This window comes from Salmo trutta, unplaced genomic scaffold (assembly GCF_901001165.1).
Source record: "Salmo trutta unplaced genomic scaffold, fSalTru1.1, whole genome shotgun sequence".
Lineage (NCBI taxonomy): Eukaryota > Metazoa > Chordata > Actinopteri > Salmoniformes > Salmonidae > Salmo > Salmo trutta.
In genome coordinates, this window is record NW_021822911.1 from 2,954,252 (window position 1) to 2,973,843 (window position 19,592).

Genomic DNA, 19,592 nt, shown 5'->3' on the forward strand with positions numbered 1-19,592 from the left:
TATATCATAATGAATCAGATTACATGGAGAGGGGGGACCTGATCCTAGATTATAATGAATCAGATTACATGGAGAGGAGGGGGGACCTGATCCTAGATCATAATGAATCAGATTACATGGAGAGGAGGGACCTGATCCTAGATCATAATGAATCAGATTACATGGAGAGGGGGGACCTGATCCTAGATCATAATGAATCAGATTACATGGAGAGGGGGACCTGATCCTAGATCATAATGAATCAGATTACATGGAGAGTCGGGACCTGATCCTAGATCACAATGAATCAGTTTACATGGAGAGGGGGACCTGATCCTAGATCATAATGAATCAGATTACATGGAGAGGGGGGACCTGATCATAGATCATAATGAATCAGATTACATGGAGAGGAGGGGGGACCTGATCCTAGATCATAATGAATCAGATTACATGGAGAGGAGGACCTGATCCTAGATCACATGAATCAGATTACATGGAGAGGGGGGACCTGATCCTAGATCATAATGAATCAGATTACATGGAGAGGAGGACCTGATCCTAGATCAGCTCTGAGACACTTCCTTTATGAATTAGGGCCCAGGAGTCACCAGGACCAACTTTAAATTGCTCTGGATAAGAGCGTCTGCTCAATGACTAAAATGTAAAATGAGTCACCAGGACAGGCATTGACAGGACGGTCACAGCCACACGTTCACTGGTGAGGTAGGACACAAGATAACTGTTAGATAGGAACAACAGTAATGATACATGGTTAGGCAGGACACAAGATAACTGTTAGATAGGAACAACAGTAATGATACATGGTTAGGTAGGACACAAGATAACTGTTAGATAGGAACAACAGTAATGATACATGGTTAGGTAGGACACAAGATAACTGTTAGAGAGGAACAACAGTAATGATACATGGTTAGGTAGGACACAAGATAACTGTTAGACAGGAACAACAGTAATGATACATGGTTAGGTAGGACACAAGATAACTGTTAGATAGGAACAACAGTAATGATACATGGTGAGGTAGGACACAAGATAACTGTTAGATAGGAACAACAGTAATGATACATGGTTAGGTAGGACACAAGATAACTGTTAGATAGGAACAACAGTAATGATACATGGTTAGGTAGGACACAAGATAACTGTTAGATAGGAACAACAGTAATGATACATGGTTAGGTAGGACACAAGATAACTGTTAGATAGGAACAACAGTAATGATACATGGTTAGGTAGGACACAAGATAACTGTTAGATAGGAACAACAGTAATGATACATGGTTAGGTAGGACACAAGATAACTGTTAGATAGGAACAACAGTAATGATACATGGTTAGGTAGGACACAAGATAACTGTTAGATAGGAACAACAGTAATGATACATGGTTAGGTAGGACACAAGATAACTGTTAGATAGGAACAACAGTAATGATACATGGTTAGGTAGGACACAAGATAACTGTTAGATAGGAACAACAGTAATGATACATGGTTAGGTAGAACACAAGATAACTGTTAGATAGGAACAACAGTAATGATACATGGTTAGGTAGGACACAAGATAACTGTTAGATAGGAACAACAGTAATGATACATGGTTAGGTAGGACACAAGATAACTGTTAGATAGGAACAACAGTAATGATACATGGTTAGGTAGGACACAAGATAACTGTTAGATAGGAACAACAGTAATGATACATGGTTAGGTAGGACACAAGATAACTGTTAGATAGGAACAACAGTAATGATACATGGTTAGGTAGGACACAAGATAACTGTTAGATAGGAACAACAGTAATGATACATGGTTAGGTAGAACACAAGATAACTGTTAGATAGGAACAACAGTAATGATACATGGTTAGGTAGGACACAAGATAACTGTTAGATAGGAACAACAGTAATGATACATGGTTAGGTAGAACACAAGATAACTGTTAGATAGGAACAACAGTAATGATACATGGTTAGGTAGGACACAAGATAACTGTTAGATAGGAACAACAGTAATGATACATGGTTAGGTAGGACACAAGATAACTGTTAGATAGGAACAACAGTAATGATACATGGTTAGGTAGGACACAAGATAACTGTTAGATAGGAACAACAGTAATGATACATGGTTAGGTAGGACACAAGATAACTGTTAGATAGGAACAACAGTAATGATACATGGTTAGGTAGGACACAAGATAACTGTTAGATAGGAACAGTAATGATACATGGTGAGGTAGGACACAAGATAACTGTTAGATAGGAACAACAGTAATGATACATGGTTAGGTAGGACACAAGATAACTGTTAGATAGGAACAACAGTAATGATACATGGTGAGGTAGGACACAAGATAACTGTTAGATAGGAACAACAGTAATGATACATGGTTAGGTAGGACACAAGATAACTGTTAGATAGGAACAACAGTAATGATACATGGTTAGGTAGGACACAAGATAACTGTTAGATAGGAACAACAGTAATGATACATGGTTAGGTAGGACACAAGATAACTGTTAGATAGGAACAACAGTAATGATACATGGTTAGGTAGGACACAAGATAACTGTTAGATAGGAACAACAGTAATGATACATGGTTAGGTAGGACACAAGATAACTGTTAGATAGGAACAACAGTAATGATACATGGTTAGGTAGGACACAAGATAACTGTTAGATAGGAACAACAGTAATGATACATGCCCTCAATGTGAAGTGACATTAAACCATAAATACAGAGCACAAGTACAACCCTTTTTATATAAACTTTTAAGGTAGTAAGAAAATAAACATTCACTTAATATTTCAATAAAGAAGTCAATAAATCACCTGCTAGCAACAGCTAGCGTGACATTACAGTTCACTGATTGACGGTGCTACTTTGCTCATCATTAACATGGCTAGCTAAACTAGCAGACACTTGATTAACTTGCAGAAATATGCTTTAAATACAACATAAATATATACATAGTCACATTCGCTATTGACTTTGTGATATATGACCCAGTTTTCCCAGATACACTATAGTGTTTTACAGTTTTAAACAGTTTGTATGTCCAGGAGAAGGAGACCTTCTCTCAGAATATCTCTGACTGAACAGCAGGCAGACCAACTTTCCAAATAGGGGAGAAGCACTCAAAACCCTCTACTTGTAATACAAAAATGGTAAGTCTGAAGACCTCTCGTATTAACAACCTTACTACAATGGCAGCAAATATTTTTTTATGAATTCGACACACATAATGAAAGGAAACGTTATTAATATCACCCCTCTTTCTGAGGTGAATGGTTTCCCCCACTACTCTCCCGGAACTGCTGTGTTCTCTGATATCCCGTTCACGAGTATCCCTGTAGCCATAAATAAACAGAATATTCCTCATTTCAATTCATATGGGTTAAATTAAATAGTAACGTTAACTGAAATCTGGACACTGACTGTAGGCCTATAATCTGATATAATATTAACTGAAATCTGGACACTGACTGTAGGCCTATAATCTAATATAATATTAACTGAAATCTGGACACTGACTGTAGGTCTATAATCTAATATAATATTAACTGAAATCTGGACACTGACTGTAGGCCTATAATCTGATATAATATGAACTGAAATCTGGACACTGACTGTAGGTCTATAATCTAATATAATATTCATTGAAATCTGGACACTGACTGTAGGTCTATAATCTAATATAATATTAACTGAAATCTGGACACTGACTGTAGGCCTATAATCTAATATAATATTAACTGAAATCTGGACACTGACTGTAGGCCTATAATCTAATATAATATTAACTGAAATCTGGACACTGACTGTAGGCCTATAATCTAATATAATATTAACTGAAATCTGGACACTGACTGTAGGCCTATAATCTAATATAATATTAACTGAAATCTGGACACTGACTGTAGGCCTATAATCTAATATAATATTAACTGAAATCTGGACACTGACTGTAGGCCTATAATCTAATATAATATTCACTGAAATCTGGACACTGACTGGAGGTCTATAATCTAATATAATATTCATTGAAATCTGGACACTGACTGTAGGTCTATAATCTAATATAATATTAACTGAAATCTGGACACTGACTGTAGGCCTATAATCTAATATAATATTAACTGAAATCTGGACACTGACTGTAGGCCTATAATCTAATATAATATTAACTGAAATCTGGACACTGACTGTAGGCCTATAATCTAATATAATATTAACTGAAATCTGGACACTGACTGTCGGCTATAATCTAATATAATATTAACTGAAATCTGGACACTGACTGTAGGTCTATAATCTAATATAATATTAACTGAAATCTGGACACTGACTGTAGGTCTATAATCTAATATAATATTAACTGAAATATGGATACTGATTGTAGGCCTATAATCTGATATAATATGAACTGAAATCTGGACACTGACTGTAGGCCTATAATCTAATATAATATTAACTGAAATCTGGACACTGACTGTCAGCTATAATCTAATATAATATTAACTGAAATCTGGACACTGACTGTAGGTCTATAATCTAATATAATATTAACTGAAATCTGGACACTGACTGTAGGTCTATAATCTAATATAATATTAACTGAAATATGGATACTGACTGTCGGCTATAATCTAATATAATATTAACTGAAATCTGGACACTGACTGTAGGCCTATAATCTGATATAATATTAACTGAAATCTGGTCACTGACTGTAGGCCTATAATCGAATATAATATGAACTGAAATCTGGACACTGACTGTAGGCCTATAATCTGATATAATATTAACTGCAGAATTATGCATTTCTTGAATTTAAATGAAACAACAAATGATAATTTAGGGGTGGAGAAATATTATTAATTTCAGTATCTCTTGAGATAATGTGAATGAGAGTGTAAGGTGTTATCTTTTACAATATGATGCAAGCAGACAGTATTTTCAACCTTATCAGAAACGTGTTTCATCGTTTTCTCAGCTTTTCATTTCCTTAAAACCCTTCAGACTGATGACATATGGACATTTTGCACAGGACCAATCTTTCCACTGTTCTGGAGTTATTGCGTTTTCTCCCCGGTCCCTAAACTAAACGTCAATTTTACCAGTGTTAACTAGTGGATTACTAATACATTCATTCTATCAATGTAAAACATTATTCTGGAGAGAACTACTTTATTTAGTCTATCAATGTAAAACATTATTCTGGAGAGCACTACTTTATTTAGTCTATCAATGTAAAACATTATTCTGGAGAGAACTACTTTATTTAGTCTATCAATGTAAAACATTATTCTGGAGAGAACTACTTTATTTAGTCTATCAATGTAAAACATTATTCTGGAGAGAACTACTTTATTTAGTCTATCAATGTAAAACATTATTCTGGAGAGCACTACTTTATTTAGTCTTCTGGGGCAACAATTTATGCCAGAAGAGAAGCTGCATGTATCAAACTTTAATTGACAAACAAATGGCCTACCAAATGTTGAAAATGATAAGCAGAAATGTATCTAAATTGTAGTAAGCAGGCTATACAGTCCAGTACAGAGTATCCAACTGCACAGGTAGCCTACTTTTTGAATTAGATTTTTTTGACAATCAGATGAAAACTTAATATGTGAAACAGCCTGAGCAGACAGCAGAAACAACAGTAAATGGGTAAGATGTGTACATGCATCAATTTAAAAACAGAATATTTGAGTACCCCGAATAAAAGCGGGATATTGGTGTGCATGTAAACGTGGTCACTGTTGTTGTAAAGTGTAGTTACAGCAGGTGTTTACTGCCATCTAGTGGAAGATACCAATAAAACACTTTTTTATCAGGGTGGAACAGAATGTCGATTTGTTATTTTGTAAAGGATCCATTTTGAGACGACAGAGCAGAAAACACTACATGGAGATTATTGAAAAATAAAGTAAGTATTTCTGAACATTAATTTATTCTAATGGACAGAGTATGTGAATGAATAACAGGAATGAGATATTACTAGTTAGTAGAACTGCTACTTGAGCTGAGTTGCTGATAGACAGCAGTGTTTCAGTATGATATGTTGGATGAAATAATAAAGACAGACACAAATGTCAAGTTCAATAGCCTTGTTCAAGCACTGTACAAGTCCCGACACACGGAGTCCGGGGAGTCGATTACCTATCAACTAGACTCTGTAACAAGCAGTTTTAAAAGTGGAAACTAATCAGTAGCCCTGCATGTTATAAGGTAGGCTATTTAGATTGTCATTATGGAGACACCTATTTTACAACCCTTTTTCCATAAAACATATTTACTCTCTAGAACTGAGTCGCATCAATAAATAAGGTGACGAAGCACAGGAAAAATACTTTAGTGACTCTAGAGATAAGGTGACAAAACACAGGAAAACTGCTTTAGGTTCTCTAGAGATAAGGGGACAAAACACAGGAAAACTGCTTTAGGTTCTCTAGAGATAAGGTGACAAAACACAGGAAAACTGCTTTAGGTTCTCTAGAGATAAGGGGACAAAACACAGGAAAACTACTTTAGGTTCTCTAGAGATGAGGTGACAAAACACAGGAAAACTACTTTAGGGGCTCTAGAGATAAGGGGACAAAACACAGGAAAACTACTTTAGGGGCTCTAGAGATGAGGGGACAAAACACAGGAAAACTACTTTAGGTTCTCTAGAGATAAGGTGACAAAACACAGGAAAAATACTTTAGGTTCTCTAGAGATAAGGTGACAAAACACAGGAAAACTACTTTAGGTTCTCTAGAGATGAGGGGACAAAACACAGGAAAATTACTTTAGGTTCTCTAGAGATGAGGGGACAAAACACAGGAAAACTACTTTAGGTTCTCTAGAGATGAGGGGACAAAACACAGGAAAACTACTTTAGGTTCTCTAGAGATGAGGGGACAAAACACAGGAAAACTACTTTAGGTTCTCTAGAGATGAGGGCACAAAACACAGGAAAACTACTTTAGGTTCTCTAGAGATAAGGGGACAAAACACAGGAAAACTACTTTAGGGGCTCTAGAGATGACGGGACAAAACACAGGAAAACTACTTTAGGGGCTCTAGAGATGAGGGGACAAAACACAGGAAAACTGCTTTAGGTTCTCTAGAGATAAGGTGACAAAACACAGGAAAACTACTTTAGGTTCTCTAGAGATAAGGGGACAAAACACAGGAAAACTACTTTAGGGGCTCTAGAGATAAGGGGACAAAACACAGGAAAACTACTTTAGGTTCTCTAGAGATAAGGTGACAAAACACAGGAAAACTACTTTAGGTTCTCTAGAGATAAGGGGACAAAGCACAGGAAAAATACTTTAGGGGCTCTAGAGATAAGGGGACAAAACACAGGAAAACGACTTTAGGTTCTCTAGAGATGAGGGGACAAAACACAGGAAAACTACTTTAGGGGCTCTAGAGCGCGTTAGATAAATTCCCTTGGAGGTGGTTTAAACTGCATTATAATGTGACTTTGCTGATGGAAAACCATATCATGCGGAGGTTTTTACTCATGCTCAGTTATTGGGTCTCTGGAGTGGAAATTAGAAATTAAAGTTCTGGAACTCCAACATGTGCTTCTGATATGAGAAAAACTCCACAATGAACCTGACATTAAATGTGGAGAAGGAAACATCTGTTGGCCGTCAAGTAGCCTATTAATCTTTATGCCTATCTAGGCTACTGTAGCCTATTAATCTTTATGCCTATCTAGGCTACTGTAGCCTATTAATCTTTATGTCTATCTAGGCTACTGTAGCCTATTCATCTTTATGTCTATCTAGGCTAATGTAGCCTATTAATCTTTATGCCTATCTAGGCTACTGTAGCCTATTAATCTGTATGCCTATCTAGTCTACTGTAGCCTATTAATCTGTATGCCTATCTAGTCTACTGTAGCCTATTAATCTGTATGCCTATCTAGTCTACTGTAGCCTATTAATCTGTATGCCTATCTAGGCTACTGTAGCCTATTAATCTGTATGCCTATCTAGTCTACTGTAGCCTATTAATCTGTATGCCTATCTAGTCTACTGTAGCCTATTAATCTGTATGCCTATCTAGTCTACTGTAGCCTATTAATCTGTATGCCTATCTAGTCTACTGTAGCCTATTAATCTGTATGCCTATCTAGTCTACTGTAGCCTATTAATCTGTATGCCTATCTAGTCTACTGTAGCCTATTATCTGTATGCCTATCTAGTCTACTGTAATCTGTATGCCTATCTAGTCTACTGTAGCCTATTATCTGTATGCCTATCTAGTCTACTGTAGCCTATTAATCTGTATGCCTATCTAGTCTACTGTAGCCTATTAATCTGTATGCCTATCTAGTCTACTGTAGCCTATTAATCTGTATGCCTATCTAGGCTACTGTAGCCTATTAATCTGTATGCCTATCTAGTCTACTGTAGCCTATTAATCTGTATGCCTATCTAGTCTACTGTAGCCTATTAATCTGTATGCCTATCTAGTCTACTGTAGCCTATTAATCTGTATGCCTATCTAGTCTACTGTAGCCTATTAATCTGTATGCCTATCTAGTCTACTGTAGCCTATTAATCTGTATGCCTATCTAGTCTACTGTAGCCTATTAATCTGTATGCCTATCTAGTCTACTGTAGCCTATTAATCTGTATGCCTATCTAGTCTACTGTAGCCTATTAATCTGTATGCCTATCTAGTCTACTGTAGCCTATTAATCTGTATGCCTATCTAGTCTACTGTAGCCTATTAATCTGTATGCCTATCTAGTCTACTGTAGCCTATTAATCTGTATGCCTATCTAGTCTACTGTAGCCTATTAATCTGTATGCCTATCTAGTCTACTGTAGCCTATTAATCTGTATGCCTATCTAGTCTACTGTAGCCTATTAATCTGTATGCCTATCTAGTCTACTGTAGCCTATTAATCTGTATGCCTATCTAGTCTACTGTAGCCTATTAATCTGTATGCCTATCTAGTCTACTGTAGCCTATTAATCTGTATGCCTATCTAGTCTACTGTAGCCTATTAATCTGTATGCCTATCTAGGCTACTGTAGCCTATTAATCTTTAAGCCTATCTAGGCTACTGTAGCCTATTAATCTTTAAGCCTATCTAGGCTACTGTAGCCTATTAATCTTTAAGCCTATCTAGGCTACTGTAGCCTATTAATCTTTAAGCCTATCTAGGCTACTGTAGCCTATTAATCTTTAAGCCTATCTAGGCTACTGTAGCCTATTAATCTTTATGCCTACCCAGGCTACTGTAGCCTATTAATCTTTATGCCTATCTAGGCTACTGTAGCCTATTAATCTTTAAGCCTATCTAGGCTACTGTAGCCTATTAATCTTTAAGCCTATCTAGGCTACTGTAGCCTATTAATCTTTATGCCTACCCAGGCTACTGTAGCCTATTAATCTTTAAGCCTATCTAGGCTACTGTAGCCTATTAATCTTTATGCCTACCCAGGCTACTGTAGCCTATTAATCTTTATGCCTACCCAGGCTACTGTAGCCTATTAATCTTTATGCCTACCTAGGCTACTGTAGCCTATTAATCATTATGCCCATCTAGGCTACTGTAGCCTATTAATCGTTATGCCCATCTAGGCTATTGTAGCCTACCATTTAATACTATAAATATGTTGAAATGACAGGAGTCGTTGCAAATCATTTTGTGCCACTTGTGTAGCCTACCAGGAGCTGGTAAACTGATTTAATAAATAGCCTGTAACTTCAGTTTATTGTTGTTGTTGCCTTGTGTTATTTTGCAACTATTAATGTCCATGTTGAGTTAATTCAGTAGGAAGTTATTGTAACGCTTGGACGTCGTGGGTGTGGAGTCAGGCGCAGGAGGCAGAAAAATGTTTGGTACAATACTATTTAATAAGTACCACAAAAGAGAAAATGCCCAAAAACAACAGGGCGTAACAAAACCCAAAGTCCAAAACACGATCCACTACACAAACACAGTGAAACAAAACGTAACAAGCCCACACACAGAACAGGTGGGGAGGCGGGCTTAAATAACACCACTAATTACCTAAATGAACACAGGTGCAACTAATAAAGGCATAACCAACAGAAAAACTAAAAGGGGATCGGTGGCAGCTAGTAGGCCGGGGACGACGAACACCGAGCGCCACCCGAACAGGGAGAGGAGCCACCCTCGGTAGGAGTCGTGACAGTTATCAAGTGTGACCATGGTAAGATGTTAGAATGCATTAGATTGAAGGTAACAGTTCTATCTCAATGGCGGATCAGATGTTAGACTGCATTAGATTGAAGGTAACAGTTCTATCTCAATGGCTGATCAGATGTTAGAATGCATTAGATTGAAGGTAACAGTTCTATCTCAATGGCTGATCAGATGTTAGGATGCATTAGATTGAAGGTAACAGTTCTATCTCAATAGTATTAATATTAGATTCATAGACCTGTTCAGTTCATTACCATAGTATTAATATTAGATTCATAGACCTGTTAAGTTCATTACCATAGTATTAATATTAGATTCATAGACCTGTTCAGTTCATTACCATAGTATTAATATTAGATTCATCGACCTGTTCAGTGCATTACCATAGTATTATACTACAGCTACTGAAGGTTAACACATTATTTTTTTTAAACCTTTATTTAACTTGGCAAGTCAGTTAATAACAAATTCTTATTTACAATGATGGCCTACCGGGGAACAGTGGGTTAACTGCCGTGTTCAGGGGCAGAACGACAGATTTTTACCTTGTCAGCTCTGGGATTCAATCCTGCAACCTTTTGGTTACCGTCCCAACGCTCTAACCACTAGGCTACCTGCCGTCCCAACGCTCTAACCACTAGGCTACCTGCCGTCCCAACGCTCTAACCACTAGGCTACCTGCCGCCCCAACGCTCTAACCACTAGGCTACCTGCCGCCCCAACGCTCTAACCACTAGGCTACCTGCCGCCCCAACGCTCTAACCACTAGGCTACCTGCCGCCCCAACGCTCTAACCACTAGGCTACCTGCCGCCCCAACGCTCTAACCACTAGGCTACCTGCCACCCCAACGCTCTAACCACTAGGCTACCTGCCACCCCAACGCTCTAACCACTAGGCTACCTAATGCTCTAACCACTAGGCTACCTAATGCTCTAACCACTAGGCTACCTAAGGCTCTAACCACTAGGCTACCTAAGGCTCTAACCACTAGGCTACCTATCGCTCTAACCACTAGGCTACCTATCGCTCTAACCACTAGGCTACCCAACGCTCTAACCACTAGGCTACCTGCCACCCCAACGCTCTAACCACTAGGCTACCTGCCACCCCAACGCTCTAACCACTAGGCTACCTGCCACCCCAACGCTCTAACCACTAGGCTACCTGCCACCCCAACGCTCTAACCACTAGGCTACCTAATGCTCTAACCACTAGGCTACCTAATGCTCTAACCACTAGGCTACCTATCGCTCTAACCACTAGGCTACCTATCGCTCTAACCACTAGGCTACCTATCGCTCTAACCACTAGGCTACCTAATGCTCTAACCACTAGGCTACCTGCCACCCCAACGCTCTAACCACTAGGCTACCTGCCACCCCAACGCTCTAACCACTAGGCTACCTAATGCTCTAACCACTAGGCTACCTAACGCTCTAACCACTAGGCTACCTAACGCTCTAACCACTAGGCTACCTGCCACCCCAACGCTCTAACCACTAGGCTACCTGCCGCCTCTACACTCTAACCACTAGGCTACCTATCGCTCTAACCACTAGGCTACCTAACGCTCTAACCACTAGGCTACCTAACGCTCTAACCACTAGGCTACCTGCCGCCCCAACGCTCTAACCACTAGGCTACCTGCCACCCCAACGCTCTAACCACTAGGCTACCTGCCACCCCAACGCTCTAACCACTAGGCTACCTAATGCTCTAACCACTAGGCTACCTAACGCTCTAACCACTAGGCTACCTAACGCTCTAACCACTAGGCTACCTGCCACCCCAACGCTCTAACCACTAGGCTACCTGCCGCCTCTACACTCTAACCACTAGGCTACCTATCGCTCTAACCACTAGGCTACCTAACGCTCTAACCACTAGGCTACCTAACGCTCTAACCACTAGGCTACCTGCCGCCCCAATGCTCTAACCACTAGGCTACCTGCCGCCCCAATGCTCTAACCACTAGGCTACCTATCGCTCTAACCACTAGGCTACCTAACGCTCTAACCACTAGGCTACCTAACGCTCTAACCACTAGGCTACCTGCCGCCCCAACGCTCTAACCACTAGGCTACCTGTCGCCCCAAAGCTCTAACCACTAGACTACCTTCCGCCCCAAAATAAGATGTAGGCCTATCAGGGGCTATTAGTTAGTTTTCAGGCCTTGTGGGAGGGTTTTGAGTAGTCATTGGGCTAGAAAAAGTAATTACATTAAATCACCTGACTGTTTGGATGTGTCTGTTAGTAAACGGTTTTATTTCTAAGAGATAATGAAAAAAATAATTAGTTGTCACTGTGTTAACCACAACCAACATGCTGGATCTCTGTTTAGTTGTTACTGTGTTAACCACAACCAACATGCTGGATCTCTGTTTCTCTGTTTAGGGCTCAGTGCTCTAAAATGAGTCTCTCTGGGGAGAGAGAGGAGGGGGGCCCTGCCTCTAAAATGAGCATCTCTGGGGGACATGACATCAAAACTAATAGGTGAGCTGACAATATTGTTTAAGAATGTATATTCTAAAATGCTTTTTATTCATGAATGATTGCTTATGGGTACATTCTATATGACTGTTCTAGATTTGAAAATGTGAAAATGTGAAAATATGAAAATGTGTTTTTTTGCAAAACGCTATATCACCTAGATATCTATATATCCACCAAGATATCTATATATCCACCTAGACATCTATATATCCACCAAGTCTCCAATCACTACCTTGTATCCTTTTCCCTCTCGCTCTCCTCCAACACTTCTCACTCTGCCCCTACTCGGATGGTATTGCGCCGTCGCAACCTTCGCTCTCACTCTCCTGCTACTCTCTCCTCTTCCATCCTATCATCTCTTCCCTCTGCTCAATCCTTCTCCAACCAATCTCCTGATTCTGCCTCCTCAACCCTCCTCTCCTCCCTTTCTGCATCCTTTGACTCTCTAGTCCCCTATCCTCCCGGCCGGCTCGGTCCTCCCCTCCTGCTCCGTGGCTTGACGACTCATTGCGAGCTCACAGAACAGGGCTCCGGGCAGCCGAGCGGAAATGGAGGAAAACTAGCCTCCCTGCGGACCTGGCATCTTTTCACTCCCTCCTCTCTACATTTTCCTCCTCTGTTTCTGCTGCTAAAGCCACTTTCTACCACTCTAACTTCCAAGCATCTGCCTCTAACCCTAGGAAGCTCTTTGCCACCTTCTCCTCCCTCCTGAATCCTCCCCCCCCTCTCTGCGGATGACTTCGTCAACCATTTTGAAAAGAAGGTCGACGACATCCGATCCTCGTTTGTTAAGTCAAACAACACCGCTGGTCTTGCTCACATTGCCCTACCCTATGCTTTGACCTCTTTCTCCCCTCTCTCTCCAGATGAAATCTTGCGTCTTGTGACGGCCGGCCGCCCAACAACCTGCCCGCTTGACCCTGTCCCCTCCTCTCTCCTCCAGACCATTTCCGGAGACCTTCTCCCTTACCTCACCTCGCTCATCAACTCATCCTTGACCGCTGGCTACGTCCCTTCTGTCTTTAAGAGTGCGAGATTTGCACCCCTTCTCAAAAAACCTACACTCGATCCCTCTGATGTCAACAGCTACAGACCAGTATCCCTTCTTTCTTTTCTCTCCAAAACTCTTGAGCGTGCCGTCCTTGGCCAGCTCTCTTGCGATCTCTCTCAGAATGACCTTCTTGATCCAAATCAGTCAGGTTTCAAGACTGGTCATTCAACTGAGACTGCTCCTCTGTGTCACGGAGGCTCTCCGCACTGCTAAAGCTAACTCTCTTTCCTCTGCTCTCATCCTTCTAGACCTATCTGCTGCCTTTGATACTGTGAACCATCAGATCCTCCTCTCCACCCTCTCCGAGTTGGGCATCTCCGGCGCGGCTCACTCTTGGATTGCGTCCTAACTTATAGGTCGCTCCTACCAGGTGGCGTGGCGAGAATCCGTCTCCGCACCACGTGCTCTCACCACTGGTGTCCCCCAGGGCTCAGTTCTAGGCCCTCTCCTATTCTCGCTATACACCAAGTCACTTGGCTCTGTCATATCCTCACATAGTCTCTCCTATCATTGCTACGCAGACGACACACAATTAATCTTCTCCTTTCCCCCTTCTGATAACCAGGTGGCGAATCGCATCTCTGCATGTCTGGCAGACATATCAGTGTGGATGACGGATCACCACCTCAAGCTGAACCTCGGCAAGACGGAGCTGCTCTTCCTCCCGGGGTAGGACTGCCCTTTCCATGATCTCCCCATCACGGTTGACAACTCCATTGTGTCCTCCTCCCAGAGTGCTAAGAGCCTTGGCGTGACCCAGGACAACACCCTGCCGTTCTCCACTAACATCAAGGCGGTGACCCAATCCTGTAGGTTCATGCTCTACAACATTCGCAGAGTACGACCCTGCCTTACACAGGAAGCGGCGCAGGTCCTAATCCAGGCACTTGTCATCTCCCGTCTGGATTACTGCAACTCGCTGTTGGCGGGGCTCCCTGCCTGTGCCATTAAACCCCTACAACTCATCCAGAACACCGCAGCCCGTCTGGTGTTCAACCTTCCCAAGTTCTCTCACTTCACCCCGCTCCACCGCACACTCCACTGGCTTCCAGTTGAAGCTCGCATCTGCTACAAGACCATGGTGCTTGCCTACGGAGGTGTGAGGGGAACGGCACCTCCATACCTTCAGGCTCTGATCAGGCCCTACACCCAAACAAGGGCACTGCGTTCATCCACCTCTGGCCTGCTGGCCCCCCTACCTCTGCAGAAGCACAGTTCCCTCTCAGCCCAGTCAAAACTGTTCGCTGCTCTGGCACCCCAATGGTGGAACAAGCTCCCTTACGATGCCAGGACAGCGGAGTCAATCACCACCTTCCGGAGACACCTGAAACCCCACCTCTTTAAGGAATACCTGGGATAGGATAAAGTAATCCTTCTACCCCCCCCCCCCAAAAAAAAAAAAAAAAGATATAGATGTACTATTGTAAAGTGGTTGTTCCACTGGATATCATAAGGTGAATGCACCAATTTGTAAGTCACTCTGGATAAGAGTGTCTGCTAAATGACGTAAATGTTAATGTAAATATATCCACCTAGATATCTATATATCCACCTAGATATCTATACATCCACCTAGATATCTATACATCCACCTAGATATCTATACATCCACCTAGATATCTATACATCCACCTAGATATCTATATATCCACCTAGATATCTATATATCCATTGTTTATTAGGAGTGGAATGTTGGTATCCTGTATATCTGACTGTGATATGTGGTTGTCCCACCTAGATATCTAAATATGAATTCACTTACAGATGCCATGTTAATTTGACCCAGTTTCTCACGTCGGGAAAATAACAGCAAATGTGCATTTCATGTGGAAATTACCCGCTTTAAAAGTCTTTATAAAGCCTTGTAGTGGTTTAATCATTTCTTTAAACAATGAGATAATATACCAACATTTCTGAAAAGTGATATTTAGCGTTTTGGAATGAAACGCTTGTTTCCCCATCTGAGCTCAGAGTAGATGAGAGATGTAATGTTTGTCTCTGTTGTGTTGAAGTCCAATCAAGCAGGAGAGACCAGCCTCCCCTGTACCCAGCTGTGTGTCCATGAAGAGTAACCGGTCTATGAGGCATCCTATACGGTTTAGAGAGGGAGACTTTTCTACTGAACAAAGGTAAGAAGAAGTCATGGGTCATGGTCAGTGAGTTAAACAACACTGTCTCTAGTCATTTCTCTGCTCCCATTTTCACATTTCTTTTTGTTGTTTTCATAATCCATAGGCTAATCCTTTTGTCCATTTTCATAGTCCTAAAACAATATTAAACACACACGGAGGGAACACTGTGTGTGTGTGTGTGTGTGTGTGTGTGTGTGTGTGTGTGTGTGTGTGTGTGTGTGTGTGTGTGTGTGTGTGTGTGTGTGTGTGTGTGTGTGTGTGTGTGTGTGTGTGTGTGTGTGTGTGTGTGCACTCCCTGGATGAAGACATATAATCTCTATCCTGATTGCCTAGTCACTTTTACCCCTACCTACATGTACATGTTACCTCAATTACCTCAACTACCTGGTACCCCTGGACATTGACTCAGTACTGGTACTCCTTATAGCCTCATTATTACCCCAACTACCTGGTACCCCTGCACATTGACTCAGTACTGGTACTCCTTATAGTCTCATTATTACCTCAACTACCTGGTACCCCTGCACATTGACTCAGTACTGGTACTCCTTATAGTCTCATTATTACCTCAACTACCTGGTACCCCTGCACATTGACTCAGTACTGGTACTCCTTATAGTCTCATTATTACCTCAACTACCTGGTACCCCTGCACATTGACTCAGTACTGGTACTCCTTATAGCCTCATTATTACCTCAACTACCTGGTACCCATGCACATTGACTCAGTACTGGTACTCCTTATAGTCTCATTATTACCTCAACTACCTGGTACCCCTGCACATTGACTCAGTACTGGTACTCCTTATGGTCTCATTATTACCACAACTACCTGGTACCCCTGCACATTGACTCAGTACTGGTACTCCTTATAGTCTCATTATTACCTCAACTACCTGGTACCCCTGCACATTGACTCAGTACTGGTACTCCTTATAGCCTCATTATTACCTCAACTACCTGGTACCCCTGAACATTGACTCAGTACTGGTACTCCTTATAGTCTCATTATTACCTCAACTACCTGGTACCCCTGAACATTGACTCAGTACTGGTTCTCCTTATAGCCTCATTATTACCTCAACTACCTGGTACCCCTGCACATTGACTCAGTACTGGTACTCCTTATAGTCTCATTATTACCTCAACTACCTGGTACCCCTGCACATTGACTCAGTACTGGTTCTCCTTATAGCCTCATTATTACCTCAACTACCTGGTACCCCTGCACATTGACTCAGTACTGGTACTCCTTATAGTCTCATTATTACCTCCACTACCTGGTACCCCTGCACATTGACTCAGTACTGGTACTCCTTATAGTCTCATTATTACCTCAACTACCTGGTACCCCTGCACATTGACTCAGTACTGGTACTCCTTATAGTCTCATTATTACCTCAACTACCTGGTACCCCTGCACATTGACTCAGTACTGGTACTCCTTATAGTCTCATTATTACCTCAACTACCTGGTACCCCTGCACATTGACTCAGTACTGGTGCTCCTTATAGTCTCATTATTACCTCAACTACCTGGTATCCCTGCACATTGACTCAGTACTGGTACTCCTTATAGTCTCATTATTACCTCAACTACCTGGTACCCCTGCACATTGACTCAGTACTGGTACTCCTTATAGCCTCATTATTACCCCAACTACCTGGTACCCCTGCACATTGACTCAGTACTGGTACTCCTTATAGTCTCATTATTACCTCAACTACCTGGTACCCCTGCACATTGACTCAGTACTGGTACTCCTTATGGTCTCATTATTACCTCAACTACCTGGTACCCCTGTACATTGACTCAGTACTGGTTCTCCTTATAGTCTCATTATTACCTCAACTACCTGGTACCCCTGCACATTGACTCAGTACTGGTTCTCCTTATAGTCTCATTATTACCTCAACTACCTGGTAACCCTGCACATTGACTCAGTACTGGTTCTCCTTATAGTCTCATTATTACCTCAACTACCTGGTACCCCTGCACATTGACTCAGTACTGGTACTCCTTATAGTCTCATTATTACCTCAACTACCTGGTACCCCTGCACATTGACTCAGTACTGGTAATCCTTATAGTCTCATTATTACCTCAACTACCTGGTACCCCTGCACATTGACTCAGTACTGGTACTCCTTATAGTCTCATTATTACCTCAACTACCTGGTACCCCTGCACATTCACTCAGTACTGGTACTCCTTATAGTCTCATTATTACCTCAACTACCTGGTACCCCTGTACATTGACTCAGTACTGGTACTCCTTATAGTCTCATTATTACCTCAACTACCTGGTAGCCCTGCACATTGACTCAGTACTGGTACTCCTTATAGTCTCATTATTACCTCAACTACCTGGTACCCCTGCACATTGACTCAGTACTGGTACTCCTTATAGCCTCATTATTACCTCAACTACCTGGTACCCCTGCTCATTGACTCAGTACTGGTACTCCTTATAGCCTCATTATTACCTCAACTACCTGGTACCCTGCACATTGACTCAGTACTGGTACTCCTTATAGTCTCATTATTACCTCAACTACCTGGTACCCCTGCACATTGACTCAGTACTGGTACTCCTTATAGTCTCATTATTACCTCAACTACCTGGTACCCCTGCACATTGACTCAGTACTGGTACTCCTTGTAGTCTTATTATTACCTCAACTACCTGGTACCCCTGCACATTCACTCAGTACTGGTTCTCCTTATAGCCTCATTATTGTTATTTTATTGTGTTACTATTTCCTTATTTTTTTTTACAAGGTACAAGGACAAGGTAGCACGTCCGGTGAAGACGTCAGGGTTCCATAGCCGCAGGCAGACCAGTAGATACAGGATCAGCAGCACTACAAGGTATCACGTCTGGTGGAGCATGTATCAATACTGGTTGGATGGAAAGAAAGGGAGCGATGTTCTTGGATCAGTTTTCTCCATTCAAATCTTTCCTTAAAACCTGTTGGGGCTAGGGGGTAGCATTAAACCCCCAGATGGGATTGCTAGCAAGGCTGGAAATTCAAAACATCAAAAATCTAATAATTTCAATTTCTCAAACAATCAACTATTTTACACCATTTAAAAGATAAACATCTCCTTAATCTAACCACATTTTTCGATTTTCAAAGAGGCTTTACAGCAAAAGCATAAAGTTAGATTATGTTAGGACAGTACATAGCCAAAAAAGTACAAACATCCATTTTCAATTCAAGGTCAGGCGTCACCAAAAGCAGAAACCAGCTAAAATTATGCACTAACCTTTGACAATCTCCATCAGATGACACTCCTAGGACATTATGTTATACAATACATGCTTTTTTTGTTCCATCAAGTTCATATTTATATCCAAAAACAGCATTTACAGTCGCGGTGAAATTCTGAATTTTTTTCGCCTCAAATGCTTCCTTGAATTCAGCGTTACAATTTACAAAATTACTATTCGAAAACATTGGTAAATTATAATACTGTCATTCAAAGAATAATATATTATCATCTCGTAAATGCTACCGCATTGCCAGATCTCAAAATAACTTTACTGGGAAATCACATTTAGCAATAAACGGGGTACAATGCTAAGAACAATAGGCTAGGCTATACAGTTAGCATCATCTAATATCGATAATGAAATTGTTAATATCCCCTTACCTTTGATTATCTCCATCAGAAGGCACTTCCAGGAATCCCAGGTCCACAACAAATGTG

General features: G+C 41.2%; 1 long non-coding RNA gene across 1 annotated transcript in view; it reads left to right on the forward strand.

Annotated features, from left to right (window-relative positions):
• Window positions 1–5,891: 5,891 nt before the first annotated feature.
• Window positions 5,892–19,592, forward strand: part of LOC115186778 (uncharacterized) — a 114,947-nt gene continuing 101,246 nt past the window's right edge. The window contains exon 1 of the long non-coding RNA XR_003875905.1: window positions 5,892–5,942. This is a non-coding gene — a long non-coding RNA (uncharacterized LOC115186778). The remainder of the gene's footprint in view (window positions 5,943–19,592) is intronic.